We start from the raw sequence: 8,997 nt of genomic DNA on the forward strand, positions 1-8,997 counted from the left end.
TGTGGATATGACCTCTGAGCCTTCTGATGGGGCCAAAAATCTAATAACAGGGAAGTTTCATGTGTAGGCATAAATTTGTCTCTGTTTCAGAGAATACTTAGCTTCTGAAAAACTGCAAGCCTTGGTTGTATATTTAATGAGCTACTGTACTAATCCAATTCTTATTACAGCTGTTACTTCAGAGTTTTTATGAAGGCACTCATTTTTCCTTGAGAGGCTACTGTCTCTGGAAATCAATGTCTGTTTGACCTGATCCCAAAATCAGTAATTCTACCTTTCTCCTTACGGGTTTCCCTGGTCTGGAACGGGACTATCCCTGGCTCTCTATCCCCTTCTCCTGTATCTATGTTATGATACTGTCAGGAAACTGCCTGGTGCTGCATGTGATCCGTACTGAGCTGAGCCTGCATGAGCCCATGTTCTACTTCCTGGCCATGCTGGCCCTCACTGACCTGTGCATGGGGCTGTCCACAGTGCACACGGTGCTGGGGATCCTGTGGGGGCTCAGCCAGGAGATTGGTCTGGATGCCTGCATTGCCCAAACCTTCTTTGTTCATGGTCTATCTTGCATGGAGTCTGGAGTCCTTCTCGCCATGGCCTTTGATCGCTTTACTGCAATCTGCAATCCTCTAAGATACACATGTACCCACACCAGTACCAGAATCATCAACATCAGTGTGGTCATTTTAGGGAGGAGTTTCCTGTTCATTACTGCTCCCATTGTCCGCCTAAAGTTTTTCCATTACTGCCGACTCCAAATCCTTTCCCACTCCTTCTGCTTGCACCAGGACCTACTCCGGCTGGCCTGCTCTGACATCTGCTTCAATAGCTTCTATGCCTTAGCCCTGGTGATCTGCACACTGCTTTTGGATTCAGTGCTCATTTTCATCTCCTACATATTGATCCTTCACTCTGTCTTGACTATTGCATCTCAAGAGGAGCGGCTCAAGTCCTTGAAGACCTGTGTCTCCCACATCTGTGCTGTCCTGGTTTTCTATATTCCAATCATTGGTCTGACTATGGTACACCGCTTTGGGCAGCACCTCTCGCCTGTGGTCCATGTCCTCATGGGCAACATCTACATCCTTTTCCCACCCTTGATGAACCCCATCACCTACATCATCAAGACCCAACAAATCCGTAACAGGATTCGGAGATGGTTCATTAAACAAACTTGAGTTCTACAGGTTAATGTGTTTTAGGGGAGGAAAGGTAGTATTTGCAAGAGAGGTGAATAATAATGACTTTTAACAACAATAACCATATGAAATACTTAACAGGTTAAAGGCATATTTATAGTAATTTTCTTTATTTTGCCACTGTTTTAAATTTAACAGGATTAACCTGCAAAGAATATAAAAAGTAATTTTTATATTAGTTTTTGAAAATCAGAGAAATAGGTAGAGAAAAAGTTACTGGTCTTATAGTCAGAGAGAGAAAGGGTTATTTGTCTTATTTCTTAATTGTAAAATTAAGTAGAATGTTAACTGAAGTGAACCAATGAGCATTTTCAAATTTCTAAATTTATAGTACGTCTATGATTTTTTGAATTCTAGTTTAGAATATTTTATTTTTTCATGTAACTATTATATGTGTTTAATATACATGGAAGAAGCAAATTTTATATATTATTTTTATGTGTCACAAATCATCTCTATAGAGATCATTCATACTTCTACTTATTACTGAACAAAAGTGTCTGAAGAGCCCATTCTGTTCCATCTAGTAAAATGTATGATAGTCATAGATTACATTACATAGCTAATGCAAAAGTTTGATAAATAAGGACATTGAATCACTACTCCATTTCTATATTTCCTACCCAGTACATCCAAATACATACATTTGAATTTTGTAGTAAATTCACAGTAGTGTGGGATGCTCATTGATTTTTAAATGATATTTTGATTGACTTTTGGAAGAGGTCATGGCAACCCACTCCATTATTCTTGCCTCAAGAATCCCCTAGGCTGAGGAGCCTGACAGGCTACAGTCCATAGGGTCTCAAAGAGTCAGATACTACTGAGCAAATAATACTTAACTGACTTTAATATCAACTGACTTTAACCTTGGGGTCTGTAGACAAAATGACACTTTATAGACAGTTTGATCATCCTCTTCATTTTTAGGAGAGGAGATTTAGGTACAGAGGTATTAATGTTTTACTAATACATTAGTGGTTAAGCCAGGGATAGAACTGTGTTTTTGAGAATCTTTTGAGTATATGTCCCATTTCTAATTCTCATCCTCTTCATATGTAAAATTAGATAATTTAGTTCAGTCATCAAAAGCAGGTGTATATTTGGGGAGAGGTTTTCGCTTAAAAAAATGCCCCCCAAATTAAAAAAAAAAAGTTAATGAAAAACCTGGTGTGTCTCAAGATTTGTTTGTTTTTCTTTTTTTTTTTCTTTCTTACTTTGAATATTGCAACTTAATCAGGGCTATGTACTTGTCATGACTGGGGCAGCAGGGTTATAGCAGAGGCTAACTGCAGTTAAACTACACAAATTGGAAGTAAATTGCTGCACATTTACTTTGAAGTGTACAATACTTCCTGTATAGCACAGGTAGCTCTGCTCAGTATCATGTAACAACCTCAATGGGAAAAGAATTTCAAAAACAATAGATACATATATATGTATAACTGAATCACTTTGTTGCACACCTGAAACTATCACAACTTTGTTAATTTTATTAACAAAAAAACTTTATTGACTTTGTTAATCAGATATACTCCAATATAAAATAAAGAGTTAAACAATAACCCTGTATATGAGACAGCAAAAGAGACACTGATGTACAGAACAGTCTTTTGGACTCTGAGGGAGAGGGAGAGGGTGGGATGATTTGGGAGAATGGCATTGAAACATGTATAATATCGTATATGAAATGAGTCGCCAGTCCAGGTTCGATGCGTGATACTGGATGCTTGGGGCTGGTGCACTGGGACGACCCAGAGAGATGGTATGGGGAGGGAGGAGGGAAGATGGTTCAGGATGGGGAAGACATGTATACCTGTTGCGAATTCATTTTGATATATGGCAAAACCAATATAATATTGTAAAGTTAAAAAATAAAAAAAAAGTTAAAGAAAAATATGAATATAATGTTCCATCCATAATACTCCAGAGAATATGGAAATAATCAATTTTGAAAAGTACTGTTTGCTTTGTTAGTTTTCAGTTTGTCTTTTAATGCACTATTATGAGAAAAATAACAGTTGTTTTTTATTTTTACATAAAAGACTCTGAGTTTATGTTTGTGACTCTTGCCTTTCAGAATGGTCACCATTCATGCCCACACACATCCTTACAGCTCAGTCTGCCTAAACAGCTCTCCCCTTATCAGATGAGTTCCTTTATGCTGCCTTTCTTCTGAGTTCCCTGTGATGGTGATTTTTTAAGTACAGAATCCCTGCCTTTCCCATCAGTCTTATTTGCAAATTATTGTTAATTAACTTGTTCTAGTTACAATGGGGAATGTATTTTATTTCAGAAATAAGAATGGGAAGAAATGTCACATTCAATAATCATATTAATCAATGATAATAAGTAAATGATCCCTATCATATATACATTAAGGTTGACATTAAACAAAATACATTTATGTATATCAAAAATAAAATTTTGAAGTAAGAATAACTATCAGAGTTAGCTATGGGCAGTAGTATTCCCCATTTTATACAACAGTAAAGTAGGTTTGGGGATTTTTAAATTTTATGTAAGTTGAGGTTTTTTTTTTTTTCCCCATAAATATTTCTAAGAAAAGTTTTCCAGTGTTTAAGTCTCTTTAAAATCTCATATTGTAAGTTATCCTCTCAGCTTCTTTATTTTAAAAACTGACTGGAAGTCACAAACTGAAAGGAACCCATGTAAATAACAGTGAAAAAAGAAAACTTTGAAAAAAAGTGATTCATGAAATGTCAAAGTCAAAATGCTATTTTTACACATTCAGTCTTTAATTAAGTTAAAATATATAGTTGACTTATAAATGTGTTATTAATCCTTGGTGGCTCAGTTAAGCATCTGCCTGCAATGTGGGAGACCCGGCTTCAATCCCTGGGTTGGAAAGATCCCCTAGAGAAGGAAATGGAAACCCACTCCAGTACTCTTGCCTGGAAAATCCTATGGAAGGAGGAGACTGGTAGGCTACAGTTTTCAGTTCAGTTCAGTTCAATTCAGTCGCTCAGTCATGTCCGACTCTTTGCGACCCAATGAATCGCAGTACACCAGGCCTCCCTGTCCATCACCATCTCCTGGAGTTCACTCAAACTCACGTCCATCGAGGCGATGATGCCCTCCAGTCATCTCATCCTCTGTCGTCCCCTTCTCCTCCTGCCCCCAATCCCTCCCAGCATCAGTCTTTTCCAAGAGTCAACTCTTCGCATGAGGTGGCCAAAGTACTGAAGTTTCAGCTTTAGCATCATTCTTTCCAAAGAACACCCAGGGCTGATCTCCTTTAGAATGGACTGGTTGGATCTCCTTGCAGTCCAAGAGACTTTCAAGAGTCTTCTCCAACGCCACCGTTCAAAAGTATCAATTCTTCAGTGCTCAGCTTTCTTCACAGTCCAACTCTCACATCCATACATGACCGCTGGAAAAACCATAGCCTTGACTAGACAGACCGTTGTTGGCAAAGTAATGTCTCTGCTTTTCAATATGCTATCTAGGTTTGTCATAACTTTTCTTCCAAGGAGTAAATGTCTTTTAATTTCATGGTTGCAATCACCATCTGCAGTGATTTTGGAGCCCCAAAAAATAAAGTCTGACACTGTTTCCACTGTTTCCTCATCTATTTCCCATGAAATGATGGGACCAGATGCCATGATCTTCGTTTTCTGAATGTTGAGCTTTTTACAAGAATTTTCAAGTAATGGTGTTTAATATGCTCAAGGAAACAGTGAAACAAATAACAAATAAGAAAATTGGGAATTTCAGCAAAATATACCCAAATTAAAATTAGAGAGACAAAGAGATAGGAAGAATGAATTAGATGGATATTATAAAAACTATAAGCCACAAAAACTAAACCTAATAAATCAGGAAGGCAGAGTTACAGAAGCAGAAGGTAGGATTAGTGAATTAGAAAAAAAAGTTAGTTGAAAATAACAAAACTAAGTCTATAGGTCAAGATATATTACTAGAGAAAAAGAAATACTTCACCATGATTAAAAGGTCAATCAACCAATAAATTATACTTGGTTTAATATTTACTTAATAAATGGAAGTGTCTAATTACTCATAGCTTAAAAATAAAAATTCAGTAGTTCTAACAGGAGAAATAAACTACAGAGTAATCCATATTCATGGTGGGAAATTTTTATTCCATTAAATGCTAAAAACACAACCAAGGAACTGTAAAATTATAAACAATGAAATCATATAACATTAAAAAATGTGATCATAGACACATAAATATATAGATATGGAAATAGTTACAGATATAAATAATACTGAACTCAACATGTATATCAACAAAACGTGACAACAGAATGGGTCATGAAAAAATCTTAAATTTGTATTTTTAAAATACATTTTAGTGGAATATTATTAATGATAACTATCTGAAAAGTTAATAAGAAGACAGGCATGATGAAGATTTGCATGATTAAAAAAAAAGAACAATTATAACAAAGATGAAGGCCGTAACTGAGTCCTTAATAGTTGCTAAGTCCCATGTAAAGACCATTATATAAAGATATCCATTATATTACACTATGATAACCACCATCCTTCATTCCCAAAGAGACTTATTTTTATTTGTAATTAAAAGTTAGACAGCTTAATTTGTGACAATAAACGTTTTTCCAATGTGTACATTTAGGAAGCGACTAAATAAAGTTTTGAACCAATTACATTTGACTACAGAACTCTCACATGTAACCAATTTCAACCATTTTTTTCATACCAAATTGAAATCTGCTTTTTCTATTAAATATACTTGGCAAACATTTGATTACTTGCACTCACTGATGATGAGCTTGAAAAATGAAACCTATCTATGAAATATTATCATTAGGATATGAAAATCTTAATAAAAAACAAAATAAACTTTACTTAATACTAAAAAAAAAAGGAAGAAGAAGAAAAAAGACATTTAGAAACCAATATAGTAAGAATTCCAGGGCTTCCTTGTGGCTCAGTGGTAAAGAATCTGTCTGCCAAAGCAGAGGACACAAACTGGATCCCTGATCCATGAAAATCCCACATGCCATGAGGCAACTAAGTCCATGCACCACAACTGCAGAGACTGCACTCCAGATCCTAGGAGCCACAGCTACTAAAGCCCTGGCACCTTGGTGTGTGTTCTCTGCAAGAAGAGAAGTCACTATAATGAGAAGCCTGTGCACCACAACTAGAGAGTAACCCCTGCTTCCATAACTAGAGGAAAGTCCTCACAGCAAAGAAGACCAAGCATAGACAAAAATAAATAAATTTAAAAATTCATAATAATTTAAAAATTCATAATTTCTGTCCAGGTTTCTTAGACCTCCATCCTTACTAGGTCAAAATTGTTTGTTGAATCAAATAATTGAATGGACTTTAGAACAATGTGGTCTACAGTAAGTTTAAAAGTTGCCTTTATGTTCAGAACATTCATAGAAACCCCAAATACCAAAGATTTTTTCAAATTTCTCTTTATATAAAGAAATTCAGTAGACACTTAAGAACAATAAAAAAATTATAAGGATAACACTGCATGCTATAGTCCTAAATTTGTCAGAAAAAACATTTCATGGCATGAGACTCACCAATTTGGTAGCATAAAATACTTAGTAAATATAACTTCATGAAGAAGGATATATTTATAGATATTTATGTCTATAGTAGACCAGAAGGAGACATTCAAGGGGTGGATTTTGATGAGACAAAGTAATCATTAAAGATTTTTTAATAGCTGGAGAAAGAATGTAAAGGGTCTTATATACCAAACATAGGAGGTGGGTCCTGTGATTCAAAGTATAAGAAAAATTCAGTTATGTTCCACTATGATCTGCAGAGGGTCTCTGCATTTTTTTATTTCACTCAAACATGGCCTTGGTAATAAGGAGAGTCATGAGTTCTGATTCTTCCTATAGAGGATTATTTGGTCTGTGAACACCATATCATCCCTTGTATTTCACATTTTATTAATGTATTCATCAAGCAAGATGATACTCCAAACCACTAACTGGATTTGCAGATCACATATGCTCAAGAGATGATATATTAAATCCATAGGATCAACTAATTCTATCAAATGTCAAGCCTGGCCTTTGAAATAGAACATTTTTTACTACCTTATCTCGAATGTTCTTGGTCTTCTCCCCGTAGACAAAAGTGTGAGGAAATGTGGAACCAGCAGCTAAAGAATGGACAAAGTGATACACATGTAAGATGAGATATATGTGGTAAACCTATGAGTACAAAAGGACAGAAAAGCAGTTCTTCCAGTTCTGGAACTGGAGCTGGAAGAAGATACCTATGTGGAGAATACATGTATTAAATGCCTTAAGTTGTGCCTCTTTCTGGGGCAGGTGTAAGACAGTGATAAATATTTGTGTATAAGAGAGGGTGATCAAAATGAGGTCAAAGTCACCAACAACAATAGCTTCAAGAAGACCATAGAACTTATCAACATCTCCAGTGGCAATCCCTACAAGGGCCATATATTCACAGTAAGCATGGGATATTAACTGAGTTCTGTAAAAGGTAAGATGGCACTTCAGGAGCAATATGCATGGGATGAAGAGAAAGGCTGCCCGCAATATCACTCCAACTCCAATGTCAGTGACTAGCTGTTGAGTGAATATGGTAGCATGCCTCAGAGAATAACAGATTGCTACATAGTGGTCCAGAGCCATGGCCAGCAGGACTCCTGATTCAATACCCTGACATGTGTGGATGAGCCACATCTGAAAGAGGCAAGCATCAAATTAGATCACTGACAAGTGAAACCAAAAAATTCTAAGCATCTTAGGGACAATGCTGATGCTAAGTGCAGTGTCCGTGGCTCCCAACATGGCCAGGAAGGTATACATAGGTTCATGGAGACTGGGTTCAGATTTGATGATGATCAAAAGTATAAAATTTCCCATCAAAGCAATGATGTACATTGCAGAGAATGGAATCCCAATCCAACACTGTACAGTTTCTAGGCCAGGAATCTGAATAAAGGTCAGCACAGAGGGCATAAACACAGTACCATTTGTAATAAACATGGAAGCTCAGGGGTCCTATTAGCAAGGGGACAACATTGGCCAAACTGTAATTCTCTTTAGTCTTCTATACATATGTTATTCTCAGCTTTTCCCTCAAGTACTGAATGATGGAAATAGGAGAATCAACTTCATCAGTTTATTTATCTTTTTTTTTTTTTTTTTTTGGCAATAGCTATGAAAATGGAAATAGTGAGACCTATGGAAAGTTTAACAAGTATTCAGTTTAGCACAATTATCTTCCCTATTCCAGTGACATCCACAGCACAAATACTGAGTGTTTGGACTCCATGCCTGTGATGGGGTCAATGGGATCAGGATGCTCTGTGGCATTCTCCTTCCTCCCCCAATCCGTCTTCTCTTTCTTCTTCTAAACTGTTCAATGAGTGAGGAAAACAAAAAAGAAGAATAAGAACACACAGTGGGACAAGTAGACACAGAGGCACAAAAATCTTTGGCCTGCACTTTTCTCTCCTCCCAAATTTCTGTAAACTCTTTACTGTCCTTCTACTTTAGGCTGTTACATAAAGAACATACCAGTACTGTTTTGATCAAAACTGAACAAAGTCCCCTTTCTAAGGTTGTGACTTCACTCACAAAATGATCTCTCTTGACTTTGAAATTCCTGTTCAGGAAATAATTTTTCCAATATGAAATTGCTGTAGGACTCAGACATCCAGGTAGATGATGGCAGCTGCCTAAAATTTTGATTCAGGAAACAAGTCTAACATACAAATTCGTCAGTTAGATAAGTACCTATAGCTCATCACTCTGTCTCTTTTCCACACATTAATATGTAA

The 8,997-nt window shown here is 36.4% G+C and overlaps 1 pseudogene; it reads left to right on the forward strand.

Annotated features, from left to right (window-relative positions):
- The first annotated feature begins 236 nt into the window (after positions 1–236).
- Positions 237–1,201, forward strand: LOC112579363 (annotated as a pseudogene).
- The last annotated feature ends 7,796 nt before the right edge of the window (positions 1,202–8,997 follow it).

Source organism: Bubalus bubalis, chromosome 16, assembly GCF_019923935.1.
Source record: "Bubalus bubalis isolate 160015118507 breed Murrah chromosome 16, NDDB_SH_1, whole genome shotgun sequence".
In the NCBI taxonomy this organism is placed as follows: domain Eukaryota; kingdom Metazoa; phylum Chordata; class Mammalia; order Artiodactyla; family Bovidae; genus Bubalus; species Bubalus bubalis.